Source organism: Salmo trutta, chromosome 8 (assembly GCF_901001165.1).
Source record: "Salmo trutta chromosome 8, fSalTru1.1, whole genome shotgun sequence".
NCBI lineage: Eukaryota > Metazoa > Chordata > Actinopteri > Salmoniformes > Salmonidae > Salmo > Salmo trutta.
Window position 1 is genome coordinate 28,661,329 of NC_042964.1, and position 14,728 is coordinate 28,676,056.

Consider the following 14,728-nt stretch of genomic DNA (forward strand, 5'->3'; position numbering starts at 1 on the left):
GGCTGTGATTCGATGATAAATTAACAGGCACTGCATTGATTATATGCAATGCAGGCCAAGCTGGTTAACCTAGTAGTATCATCAACCATGTGTAGTTAACTAGTGATTATGTGAAGATTGATTGTTTTTTATAAGATAAGTTTAATTCTAGCTAGCAACTTACCGTGGCTCCTTGCAGCCACAAGGTCCAATTGACGCTGCACTCGCGTAACAGGTGGTCAGCCTGCCACGCAGTTTCCTCGTGGATTGCAATGTAATTGGCCATAATCGACGTCCAAAAAGGGCGATTACTGATCGTTATGAAAACTTGAAATTGGCTCTAATTAATCGGCCATGCCAACTAATCGGTAGACCAGTACTTTGTAGTACTGTGCACCTCCCATAGTCTGTTCTGGACTTGGGGACTGTGAAGAGATCTCTTGTGGCATGTCTTGTGGGATATGCATGGGTGTCCGAGCTGTGTGCCAGGGGTTTAGACAGACAGGCACATTCATGTCAATACTTCTCATAAATACAAGTAGTGATGAAGTCAATCTCTCCTCCACTTTCAGCCAGGAGAAGGAGAGATTGACATGCATATTATTCATATCAGCTCTGTGTACATCCAAGGGCCAGCTGTGCTGCCCTGTTCTGAGCCAATTGCAATTTTCCTAAGTCCTTGTTTGTGGCACCTGACCACATGACTGAACGGTAGACAAGGTGCAACAAAACTAGGGCCTGTAGGACATGCCTTGTTGATAATGTTGTTAAGAAGGCAGAGCAGTGCTTTATTATGGATATACTTCTCTCCATCTTAGCTACTTTTGTATCAATATGTTTTGACCATGACAGTATACAATCTAGGGTTACTCCAAGCAGTTTAGTCAACTCAACTTGCTCAATTTCCACATTATGGAAATTGGTAAAACTGTATATGACACCAACTAGAATCCCTTATGTGGCCCAGAAGTTATGTTCAGTTCCAACCATTTCTCCCAAAACAGAAACGTGTCTATCCCAGATGCATATATGACAAGTGACCGACAGGAGAGAGTATCGCCCTAAGTGGGAATACTACCCAGGTCACCTGACCCCAAGGCAAGAACGCTAGCCACAACCCCGAGAGATATCTCCTAAATGAAATGCTAGAGATTTTCCTTCCTGAAGTACCTCCAGTCTCTTTAATTTGTCTCTTGCAGAAATCATGAAACACCTGTCTGTGATGGCTGCTTCTTTTTGTCAAGTTCAGCTTGAATGTGAGGGGGGATCTAGTCCAAGTGTTTGTTCACACACTGCATGCAGAATCGCTTGGTGTAGAAAAGGCTGCAGCCCTGGAAGAAGAAAAACAAAAATAGTAACAAACACATTAAGCAAGGACACTATCCCTGCCATGAAGTTATGGCATGTAGAACCTGGGGTGTATTCACTAGGAACCAAGCAAACAGAAAAAAATGGGGTGGGACATCCCTGAACTTGTCCAAAATAAACTCTTGTTTTTGTTGCAAAACGTTTTCCGTTTGCAACGATTTGGACTAATGATTACACCCCAGAGGTGTATTCATTACATCTTGCAATGGAAACTGTTTACCGTTTAAGAATCAAATGGAGCAAACGGAACAAAATGGGGAGGGACCTACCTGAATTTATCCAAAAGAAACTCATTTTCGTTGCAAAATGTTTTCTGTTTGGAGTAGGTTACTACAAGCTTTACTCTGTCGATCACCATGCATGCATGTGCAAGGGCGGAGTATTTTTCTGGGGAGGGGGGCAGCGCTCACTTTTGTCCAGATCATTGTTGCTTTCCACCCAGAGAGGAAGTCCAAGGGTCTTGGGCAGCCAGAATAGCTTACCAAGCGAGAGGGTCCGAGGCACTCTGACTGTAGCTAGCAACAACATTTGAAATTCTAGATCTGGTGTTATATGCCATTTTGCTTACAAATACTAGCTAGCTAGCTACATGTCTGATACTTGCCAGCCAATAGGGAGGAGGTCAGAGACCTGGCAATGTGGTGACAGGACAACAACCTCTCCCTCAACGTGAGCAAGGCAAAGGAGCTGATCGTGGACTACAGGAAAAGGCGGGCCGAACAGGCCCCCATTAACATCGACGGGGCTGTAGTGGAGCGGGTCGAGAGTTTCAAGTTCCTTGGTGTCCACATCACCAGTGAACTATCATGGTCCAAACACACCAAGACAGTCGTGAAGAGGGCATGACAACACCTTTTCCCCCTCAGGAGACTGAAAAGATTTGGCATGGGGCCTCAGATCCTTAAAAAGTTCTACAGCTGCACCATCGAGAGCATCCTGACCGGTTGCATCACCGCCTGGTATGGCAACTGTTCGGCATCTGACCGTAAGGCGCTATAAAGGGTAGTGTGTACGGCCCAGTACATCATTGGGGTCAAGCTTCCTGCATTCCATGACCTATATAATAGGCGGTGTCAAAGGAAAGTCCCAAAAATTGTCAGAGATTCCAGTCACCCAAGTCATAGACTGTTCTCTGCTACCGCACGGCAAGCAGTACCGGAGCGCCAAGTCTAGGACCAAAAGGCTCCTTAACAGCTTCTACCCCCAAGCCATAAGACTGCTGAACAATTCATCAAATGGCCACCGGACTATTTACATTGACACCCCCCACCCATTTGTTTTGTGTTTTGTACTCTGATTATTATCTATGCATAGTCACTTCACCCCTACCTACATGTACAAATGACCTTGACTAACCTGTACCCCCACACATTGACTCGGTACCAGTACCCCCTGCATATAGCCTCGTTATTGTTATTGTGTTACTTTTTACCTTAGTTTATTTGGTAAATATTTTTTTTAACCTCTCTAGGGTCGGCGGGACGAAATCGTCCCACCTACGTAACAGCCAGTGGAATCCTGTGGCGCGTTATTCAAATACCTTAGAAATGCTATTACTTCAATTTCTCAAACATATGACTATTTTACACCATTTTAAAGACAAGACTCTCGTTAATCTAACCACACTGTCCGATTTCAAAAAGGCTTTACAACGAAAGCAAAACATTAGATTATGTCAGCAGAGTACCCAGCCAGAAATAATCAGACACCCATTTTTCAAGCTAGCATATAATGTCACATAAACCCAAACCACAGCTAAATGCAGCACTAACCTTTGATGATCTTCATCAGATGACAATCTTAGGACATTATGTTATACAATACATGCATGTCTGTTCAATCAAGTTCATATTTATATCAAAAACCAGCTTTTTACATTACCATGTGACGTTCAGAACTAGCATACCCCCCGCAAACTTCCGGTGAATTTACAAAAAATTTACTAAATTACTCACGATAAACGTTCACAAAAAGCATAACAATTATTTTAAGAATTATAGATACAGAACTCCTCTATGCACTCGATATGTCCGATTTTAAAATAGCTTTTCGGTGAAAGCACATTTTGCAATATTCTGAGTAGATAGCCCGGCATCACAAGGCTAGCTATTTAGACACCCAGCAAGTTTAGCACTCACCAAAGTCAGATTTACTATAAGAAAAATGTTATTACCTTTGGTGTTCTTCGTCAGAATGCACTCCCAGGACTTCTACTTCAATAACAAATGTTGGTTTGGTCCCAAATAATCCATAGTTATATCCAAATATCCTCTGAAGTGTCACGTTACAGCAAAGATCCTCAGTCTTCAATAAACAGAGTCAAGAAGCTCAAGGAATGGTCAGACAGGCCACTTCCTGTAAGGAATCTTCTCAGGTTTTTGCCTGCCATATGAGTTCTGTTATACTCACAGACACCATTCAAACAGTTTTAGAAACTTTAGGGTGTTTTCTATCCAAAGCCAATAATTATATGCATATTCTAGTTACTGGGCAGGAGTAGTAACCAGATTAAATCAGGTACGTTTTTTATCCGGCCGTGCAAATACTGCCCTCTATCCCCAACAGGTTAACTCTTCTTGAACTGCACCGTTGGTTAAGGGCTTGTAAGTAAGCATTTTAAGGTAAGGTCTACACTTCTTGTATTCAGCGCATGTGACAAAGTTTGATTTGATTTGTCTAGTGTTTTCTTTTGACGCTACCACAGAAGCAGAAGCAAACATGTATATCTATGAATTCCAATTGTTAGAGCTTGAACAGCTCTTTTTACTAATTTCCATTAAAAACACAGGCACTGGGCTACCCTATTCACAATTTACTTTACTGCTTTTTGTTGGGGGGAGGGGGGTAGATCAGCTATAATATTGCTGATAGATAGTGGCTGCCGTCACTGTAATTGTCTGCATCCTTTCCAATCCCCCATATATATTTTTTGTAAATATATAAAAATATATATATTTCTTGAATATATTTTCCTTTATTATTTTCCCCTAACCAAAAATGTACAACCTCCACTTAGGCTTCTACTTACAGTTTAAACAGTGCATTCATAAAGTATTCAGACCCCTTCCCTTTTTTAACATTTTGTTACATTACAGTCTTATTCAAAAATTGATTAAATTACATTTTCAAAAGGATACACATTTCTTTCCTCATCAATTTACACACAATACCCCATAATGACATTTTTGCTATTTTATATAAATAAATAAAAAAACTGAAATACCATATTTACATAAATATTCAGACCATTTGCTATGAGACTCGAAAGTGAGCTCAGGTGCATCCTGTTTCCATTGTTCGTCTTTGAGATGTTTCTACAACTTGATTGGAGTCCACCTGTGGTAAATCCAATGAAAACCTGCTCCAGAGCCCTCAGGACCCCAGACTGGGGGTAAGGTTCACCTTCCAACAGGACAACAACCCTAAGCACACAGCCAAGACAATGCAGGAGTGGCTTCGGGACAAGTTTCTGAACGTCCTGGAGTGGCCCAGCCAGAGCCCGGACTTGAACCCGAACAAACTCTCCGGAGAGACCTGAAAATACCTGTGCAGCGATATTCCCCATCCAACCTGACAGAGCTTTAGAGGTTCTGCAGAAAAGAATGGGAGAAATTCCCCAAATACAGGTGTGCGAACCTTGTAGCATCTTTGCTTTGTGATTATGGGGTATTGTGTGCAGATCGATAAAAAAAAGAATGATTTAATCGATTTTAGAATAAGGCTGTACCTTAACAAAAATGTGGAAAAAGTAAATGGGTCTGAATACTTTCCGAATGCACTGTACAAACTATATACATTTTCCAGACGGTATATTTTACAATCTCCTGAGTGGGGCAGTGGTCTAAGGCACTGCATCGCAGTTGCTAGCTGTGCCACTAGAGATCCTGGTTCGAGTCCAGGCTCTGTCGCAGCTGGCCGCGACCGGGAGACACATGGGGTGGCGCAAAATTGGCCCAGCGTCGTCCGGGTTAGGGGAGGGTTTGGCCGGCAGGGATGTCCTTGTCCCATCACACTCGAGCGGCTCCTGTGGCGGGCCTTGGCGCATGCACGCTGACATGGTCGCCCGATGTACGGTGTTTCCTCCGACACATTGGTGTGGCTGGCTTCCTGGGTTAAGCGGACATTGTGTCAAGAAGCAGTGCGGCTTGGTTGGGTCGTGTTTCAGAGGAAGCATTGCTCTCGACCATCGCCTTTCCTGAGTCTGTACGGGAGTTGCAGCGATGAGACAAGACTAACTACCAATTGGATACCATGAAATTGGGGAGAAAAAGGGGTAAGTAAAAAATATGTACAGTTGATGTCGGAAGTTTACATACATTTTAGCCAAGTACATTGAATCTCAGTTCTTTTAGTTCAGTTAGGATCACCACTTTATATTAATAATGTGGAATGTCAGAATAGAGAATTATTTATTTCAGCTTTTATTTCTTTCATCACATTCCCAGTGGGTCAGAAGTTTACATACACTGAATTAGTATTTGGTAGCATTGCCTTTAAATTGTTTATCTTGGGTCAAACGTTTCAGGAAGGCTTCCACCAGCTTCCCACAATAAGTTGGGTGAATTTTGGCCCATTCCTCCTGACAGAGCTGGTGTAACTGAGTCAGGTTTGTAGGCCTCCCAGCTCGCACACGCTTTTTCAGTTCTGCCCACAAATTTTCTATAGGATTGAGGTCAGGTCTTTGTGATGGCCACTCCAATACCTTGACTTTGTTGTCCTTAAGCCGTTTTGCCACAACTTTGGAAGTCTGCTTGGGGTCATTGTCCATTTGGAAGACCCATTTGGAACTTACAGTGGGGGAAAAAAGTATTTGATCCCCTGCTGATTTTGTACGTTTGCCCACTTACAAATAAATGATCAGTCTATAATTTTAATAGTAGGTTTATTTGAACATTGTGAGACAGAATAACAACAAAAAAATCTAGAAAAACGCATGTCAAAAATGTTAGAAATTGATTTACATTTTAATGAGGGAAATAAGTATTTGACCCCTCTGCAAAACATGACTTAGTACTTGGTGGCAATCACAGAGGTCAGACGTTTCTTAAAGTTGGCCACCAGGTTTGCACACATCTCAGGAGGGATTTTGTCCCACTCCTCTTTGCAGATCTTCTCCAAGTCATTAAGGTTTCGAGGCTGACGTTTGGCAACTCGAACCTTCAGCTCCCTTCCCAGATTTTCAATGGGATTAATGTCTGGAGACTGGCTAGGCCACTCCAGGACCTTAATGTGCTTCTTCTTGAGCCACTCCTTTGTTGCCTTGTTTTGGGTCATTGTCATGCTGGAATACCCATCCACGACCCATTTTCAATGCCCTGGCTGAGGGAAGGAGGTTCTCACCCAAGATTTGACGGTACATGGCCCCGTCCATTGTCCCTTTGATGTGGTGAAGTTGTCCTGTCCCCTTAGCAGAAAAACACCCCCAAAGCATAATGTTTCCACCTCCATATTTGACGGTGGAGATGGTGTTGTTGGGGTCATAGGCAGCATTGCTCCTCCTCCAAACACGGCGAGTTGAGTTAATGTCAAAGAGCTCCATTTTGGTCTCATCTGACCACAACACTTTCACCAGTTGTCCTCTGAGTCATTCAGATGTTCATTGGCAAACTTCAGACGGGCATGTATATGTATTCTTGAGCAGGGGTCACCTTGCGGGCGCTGCAGGATTTCAGTCCTTCATGGCGTAGTGTGTTACCAATTGTTTTCTTGGTGACTGTGTTCCCAGCTGCCTTGAGATCATTGACAAGATCCTCACGTGTAGTTCTGGGCTGAATCCTCACCGTTCTCATGGTCATTGCAAATCCACGAGGTGAGATCTTGCATGGAGCCCCAGGCCGAGGGATATTGACAGTTCTTTTGTGTTTCTTCCATTTGCGAATAATCACACCAAATGTTGTCACCTTCTCACCAAGCTGCTTGGCGATGGTCTTGTAGCCCATTCCAGCCTTGCGTAGGTCTACAATCTTGTCCCTGACATCCTTGGAGAGCTCTTTGGTCTTGGCCATGGTGGAGAGTTTGGAATCTGATTGATTGCTTCTGTGGACAGGTGTCTTTTTTACAGGTAACAAGCTGCGGTTAGGAGCACTCCCTTTAAGAGTGTGCTCCTAATCTCAGCTCGTTACCTGTATAAAAGACACCTGGGAGCCAGAAATCTTTCTGATTGAGAGGGGGTCAAATACTTATTTCCCTCATTAAAATGCAAATTTAAAACATTTTTGACATGCGTTTTTCTGGATATTTATGTTGTTATTCTGTCTCTCACTGTTCAAATAAACCTACCATTAAAATTACAGACTGATCCTTTCTTTGTCAGTGGGCAAACGTACAAAATCAGCAGGGGATCAAATACTTTTTTCCCCCACTGTAACTTCCTGACTGATGTCTTGAGATGTTGCTTCAATATATCCACATAATTTTCATACCTCATGAAGCCATCTATTTTGTGAAGTGCACCAGTCCCTCCTATGGCAAAGCACACCCACAACATGATGCTGTCATCCCTGTGCTTCACGGTTGGGATGGTGTTCTTCGACTTGCAATCCTCCCCCTTTTTCCTCCAAACATAACAATGGTTATTATGGCCAAACAGTTCTATTTTTATTTCATCAGACCAGAGGACATTTCTCCAAAAAGTATGATCTTTGTCTTCATGTGCAGTTGCAAACCGTAGTCTGACTTTTTTATGGCGGTTTTGGAGCAGTGGCTTCTTCCTTGCTGAGTGGCCTTTCAGGTTATGTCAATACAGGACTCATTTTACTGTGGATATAGATACCTCTGTACCTGTTTCCTCCAGCATCTTCACAAGGTCCTTTGCTGTTGTCCTGAGATTGATTTGCACTTTTCGCACCAAAGTACGTTCATCTCTAGGAGACTTGTTGTACAGATGAATGTGGTACCTTCAGGCGTTTGGAAATTGCTCCCAAGGATGAACCAGACTTGTGGAGGTCTAAACTTTATTTTCTGAGGTCTTGGCTTAATTATTTTGATTTTCCCATGATGTCAAGCAAAGAGGCACTGAGTTTGAAGGTAGGCCTTGAAATACATCCACAGGTACACCTCCAATTGACTCAAATGATGTCAATTAGCCTATCAGAAGCTTCTAAAGCATGACATAATTTTCTGGAATTTTCCAAGCTGTTTAAAGGCACAGTCAACTTAGTGTATGTAAACTTCTGACCCACTGGAATTGTGATACAGTGAATTATAAGTGAAATAATCTGTAAACAATTGTTGGAAATGTGTGGAGTGGTTGAAAAACAAGTTTTAATGACTCCAACCTAAGTGTATGTAAACTTCCGATTTCAACCGTATCTCTAACTATCAATATTTAGCATTTACAGCTGTTGGCAAAAATAACCTGTCAGGTCAAAAATTATTGGCATCCTTGATGAAGATAAGCAAAAAAGACAATTAAATAAATAAAACAAATACTGAGCTATATTGTATGCTCCAAAAAAAAGGAAATTATTTTATATTACTTGTTAAACAACATTTCTTTCTTTGAGCAATTGTATTAGTACAAAATAATATAATTGTATATTTCTTTGGAGCATACAATATACAGTACCTTCGGGAAGTATTCAGACCCCTTAGCAAATGTATTAAAAATAAAAAACAGAAATACCTTCTTTACATAATCATTCAGGCCTTTTGCTATGACACTCGAAATTGTCCTTGAGATATTTCTACAACTTGATTGGAGTCCACCTGTGGTAAATTCAATTAATTGGACATGATTTGGAATGGTCACTCTGAAAGAGCACCAGAGTTCCTTTGTGGAGATGGGAGAACCTTCCAGCAGAAGGACAACAATCTCTGCAGCACTCCACCAATCAGGCCTTTATGGTAGATTGGCCAGACGGAAGCCACTCCTCAGTAAAGGGCACATGACAGCTCGCTTGGAGTTTGCCAAAAGGCACCTAAAGGCTCTCAGACCATGAGAAACAAGATTCTCTGGTCTGATGAAACCAAGATTGAACTTTTTAGCCTGAATGCCAAGCTTAAGGAGGAAACCTGGCACCATCACTACGGTGAAGCATGGTGGTGGCAGCATCATGATTTGGGGATGTTTTTCAGTGGCAGGGATTGGGGAACTAGCCAGGATTGAGGGAAAGATGAACGGAGCAAAGTACAGAGAGATCCTTGATGAAAACCTGCTCCAGAGCGCTCAGGACCTCAGACTGGGGCGAACGTACACATTCCAACAGGACAACGACCCTAAGCACACAGCCAAAACAATGCAGGAGTGGCTTCGGGACATGTCTCTGAATGTCCTTGAATGGCCCAGCCAGAGCCTGGACTTGAACCCGATCAAACATCTCTAGAGAGACCTGAAAATAGCTGTGCAGCAACGCTCCCCATCCAACCTGACAGAGCAAGAGAGGATACGCAGAGAAGAATGGGAGAAACTCCCCAAATACAGGTGTGCCAAGCTTGTACTGTAGCTTCATACCCAAGATACATCAAGGCTGTAATCACTGCCAAAGGTGCTTCAACAAAGTACTGAGTAAAGGGTCTGAATACTTATATAAATGTGATATTTCATTTTAGCAAAAATTTCTAAAAACCTGTTTTTGCTTTGTCATTATGGGATATTGTGTGTAGATTGAAGAGGATATTTTTTTTAAATACATTTTAGAATAAGGCTGTAATGTGACAAAATATGGAAAAAGTCAAGGGGTCTGAATACGTTTTTTTGTGCATCTTTATCAAAGGTGCCAATAAAGTTGGACCTGACTTTACATTCTACTGGCAGGTACAAAACAGATCCTGTCAATTACAAAGTTGGTCAGTTACATCATAGACTGATGATTTCAGACAGATGATATCATGGCACTATACAGTATAGCTTGCTATCAGAGATATTGTCAAGGCAACTGTACCTCTCCAATAATCAATATTTACTGTCTAAAAGTTACATTATAAACTTTGGTTGGGCCTCAGGTGACAGTAAACGAGCTGTTTGCATCTGTGATACTTCACACCTGTGAGGCCCCCTGTAACTCTCCAAACTGTTACTGTACTGATTTTGTGTTTTCCTGTTTAAACTTGTCTACTCTGACCCCTAACCCCACCAGGGTATTTACACTGAACAAAAATATAAACGTAACATGTAAAGTTTTGGTCCCATGATTCATGAGCTGAATTAAAAGATCCCAGAAATGTTCAATACGCACAAAAAGCTCAGCTTATTTTTGGCACAAATTTGTTTCATCCCTGCTAGCGAGCATTTATCCTTTGCCAAGATAATCCATCCATATGACAGGTGTGGCATATCAAGAAGCTGATTAAACAGCATGATCATTACACAGGTGTACCTTGTACTCGGGACAATATAAGGCCACTCTAAAATGTGCAGTTTTGCCACACAACACAATGCCACAGATGAGGGAGCATGCAATTGGCATGTTGACAGCAGGAATGTCCACCAGAGCTGTTGCCAGAGAATAGAATGTTAATTTCTCTACCATAAGCTGCCTCTAATGTCGTTTTAGGTCCAACTGACCTCACAACCACAGACCATGTGTAACCACGCAAGCCCAGGACATCCACATCTTCACCATTGGGATCATCTGAGGCTAGCTGATGAAACTGTGTGTTTGCACAACCAAATCATTTCTGCCCAAACTGGCAGAAACCGCCTAAGGGAAGTTAAATTTCCATTCTTGTCATCCTCGCTCTGTTGGAATCACTTTTATAGAGTAGATAACGTTGACACCTTCTTGAAACAGAAAATGCTCTACAGGAATGACGGAGATCACCCAAATCATCTTGGCTCCTGACTTTGTCCACGCATATCAAGGCTGCATTGAGACAATGACTTATTATGATCCAAGTCCAGCTCAATGAATCAATACCATTGTGTCGCGAAGTTATGATAATGCTGCAGAAAATGTACATTATCCCAGGGGCATGGGAAACACAATGTAAAACAAAAGAATTTGTTCTTATTTGACTTGCCTAGTTAAATGAAAGATAAGCATTGTAATTTTGAATTACGTAAAGTGAGTGTGGGAGGGGTGAAAAAAGTATTGTTGTCGATCAACAATGACAAGCCACCGGTGTCTAAGCCTATACTGTCACAGTATCTAACGAAGGTGGCGCCCCTCCTCGGTCGGGCGGCGCTCGGCGGTCGTCGTCGCCGGCCTATTAGCTGCCACCGATCGTTGTTTCTGTGTCTTTTGGTTTTGTCTGTCTATCCCGCACCTGTTTTGTGTCTGTCATTAGTGGGGGGTTATTTAGTGTGTATTTTCAGTTGGGGTTCTCGTGCGGGATTGTTTATTGTCCACTCAGGACAGTTGCGAGTGTAAGCTGTTTTTTTGGCTGTTATTGTCTATTGTATTGCCGGGCTGCGCCCCGTGCGCCTTTTTCCAGTGCGTTTATTTTGGGAACGTGTGTTTCCCCTGGCGGACTTCGCCACGCGCCCTGTGCCCTACGGCTATTGCGTTTGCAATTATTATTAAAACACTGTTGCTCCAGCCCTCTGTCTCCTGCTCCTGATTCCACATCTCCACTGGTCCTAGACAGCCGTGACACCTACTAGAAAGTGTGTACCCTAAGGCCTGGAGCGAAGCAAAAGTCATTCCGCTACCCAAGAATATGAAAGCTCCTTTTACTGGCTCAAATAGCCGACTAATCAGCCTGTTACCAACTCTTTGTAAACTTTTGGAAAAAATTGTGTTTGACCAGATGTAATGCTATTTTAAGTAAACAAATTGACAACAGACTTTCAGCACACTTATGGGGAAAGACATTCAACAAGCATGGCACTTACACAAATGTCTGATGATTGGCTGAGAGAAATTGATAATAAAAGATTGTGGTAACTGTTTTGTTAGACTTCAGTGTGGGTTTTGACATTATCGATCATAGTCTGCTGGTGGAAAAACATATGTGTTATGGCTTTACACCCCCTGCTATATTGTGGATGAAGAGTTACCTGTCTAACAGAACACAGAGGGTGTTCATTAATGGAAGCCTCTCCAACATGATCCAGGTAGAATCAGGAATTCCCCAGGGCAGCTGCCTAGGCCCCTTACATTTTTCAATCTTCACCAATGACATGCCTTTGAGTAAAGCCAGTGTGTCTTTGTATGTGGGTGACTCAACACTATAAAGAAAATTGCATTTTATCGATGGCAATTTGAATGCACAGGGATACCGTGATGAGTTACTGAGGACCATTGTCGTGCCATCCATCTGCCGCCATCACCTAATGTTTCAGCATGATAATGCACAGCCCCATGTAGCCAGGATCTGTACACAATTCCTGCAAGCTGAAAATGTCCCTGTTCTTCCATGGCCTGCATACTCATCAGACATGTCACCCAACGGCCTGATAGACTCTATGTGAAAGGAGATGTGTCACACCACTGCATGAGGCAAATAGTGGTCACACCACATACTGACTGGTTTTCTGATCCAAGGTATATGTGACTAACAGATACATGTATTCTCAGTCATGTGAAATCAATAGATTAGGGCCTAATGAATTTAGTTCAATTTACTGATTTCCTCATAGCGCAGTAACTCAGTAAAATCTTTAAAATTGTTGCATGTTGCGTGTATATTTTTGTTGTGTATAGCCGGGCCATAATACTATCTTATCCTGTTTTAACAGGCAGTAACCATGGTCCTGTGTGGCTCAGTTGGTAGAGCATGGTGCTTGCAAAGCCTGAGTTGTGGGTTCCATTCCCATGGGTGACCAGAACAATTCTTTTTTAAGTATGTAAATGCATGCACTACTGTAAGTTGCTCTGGATAAGAGCGTCTACTAAAATGTAAACCAGACACCTGCACATAGTCATCAGGATCTAGATTAGCTGAATCTGGTATGCTAAAACCAGTTACATTTCATTTAGGTCAAGAGTCTTGTATACAGTAACCTTACTTACCCCCTTCATCTCTTAGCTCCACCTAAGAAAAAAGTATGTGTAGCCTAGCACTCATAGCATAAACATGCTGGCTGCTACAAAGACTATGACAAAAACAGGTGTACACAAGCAAGTAAGTGGTTGGGAATGTTTCCCGTCACACCACTGGCATTCTGAGAACAATGGATGAATGCATGCTTTATGCAGTAAATTCCATTTGCCATTGGCCAACTTTGTATAAGAATATAGCTTAACCTAGGCTACTGTACTGTATGTAGGTTATTGTAACCACCCCAATGCCCAACTCTAAGTGGGTGGGAGGTAGTCTAGCGGTTAGAGTGTTTGGCCAGTAACCAAAATGTCGCTGGGTTGAATTAACTGAGCCGACAAGAGGAAAAATCTGTCGGTGACCTTGAGCAAGGCACTTAACCCTTATTTGCTCCAGTGGCGCTGTACTACTATGGCTGACCCTGTAAAACAACACATTTCACTGCACCTATCCAGTGTATGTGACAATATAAACACGCTAAGCACAACTGATACTTTTTAGCCTATTAGGTGGGGAATTATACAATGCAGAACACAGGAATATACGTTTTAAAAAGGAAGAAAATTGTTTGTATTAAGTTTCTCATTTTTGCCTTCTCTACTTTCCAGAATTGAACTCAACTAATGTTGAGTTTTATAATTCAACATGACACTAAAGACAAATATTGATCTAAATCGATCAGAATGAGGTTAAAAGCATGCAGTATTTAATTCCTTCATCCAAACAGTATATCCTGCGTAGGCTATTATCACAATTTTACATAACAACATTGTTTAGTAAGAGAGAGTTTATACCTCACCGATGACTGTCCAATCCATATGGTTGCAAAGCATGCTGAACACAACTGTCAGAGGTGAAATCGGTGGGGGCAGGTGCCAATAGTCCCTTTGATACAAACAAGCCTGTGCTGTCCACCACTGACTCTGTCAAAACCGTCACACTCCCTTTCGAAAATGATGCAGTAAAACAGCTCCGGAGAAGCACACACCTCCTGACACACCTAAGGTTTAAGCGAATAGGAAATCAGAGGTCTCAGTGAGAGATGCCCGTTCCACGCAGTTGAGATTTCCATTCGATTAAAAGCCTGTTGTTAAACCACAATGATAATTGAGATTTGAGAATGCCCGCTGGCCAGCTCCACAGAGACATGTCAAAGCTTTTCATTAATCCTACAGTTTCATCAACCCCAAGTTAACTTACCACAGAAAGAATCCTTCACCCACTACTAATTGCATTGCAAAACACTGTCCAATATGCAATTGAATAGAAAATAATACAATAGGGAATTTGTCTTGTTCAATTTAAAAGCACAATGACAGATGAAGGCCAAGTAGCCATCAAGCCACATACAACACATGATAGCAAATGAAAGAGGAGTCAGTGTATGTATGAATGTGAAGTGTCTGTATGACATTTACAAATGTTCCATGAATAGGCCAACATGTTTTTAGGGTCATTC

The 14,728-nt window shown here is 42.1% G+C and overlaps 1 long non-coding RNA gene across 1 annotated transcript; it reads right to left on the reverse strand.

Annotated features, from left to right (window-relative positions):
* Positions 1-840: 840 nt before the first annotated feature.
* Positions 841-14,421, reverse strand: LOC115198637 (uncharacterized). The gene is made up of 2 exons (XR_003879270.1): positions 14,064-14,421; positions 841-1,310 (listed from the first exon to the last, which is right to left on the reverse strand). It is a non-coding gene; the product is annotated as an uncharacterized LOC115198637 (long non-coding RNA).
* Between the last annotated feature and the right edge of the window lie 307 nt (positions 14,422-14,728).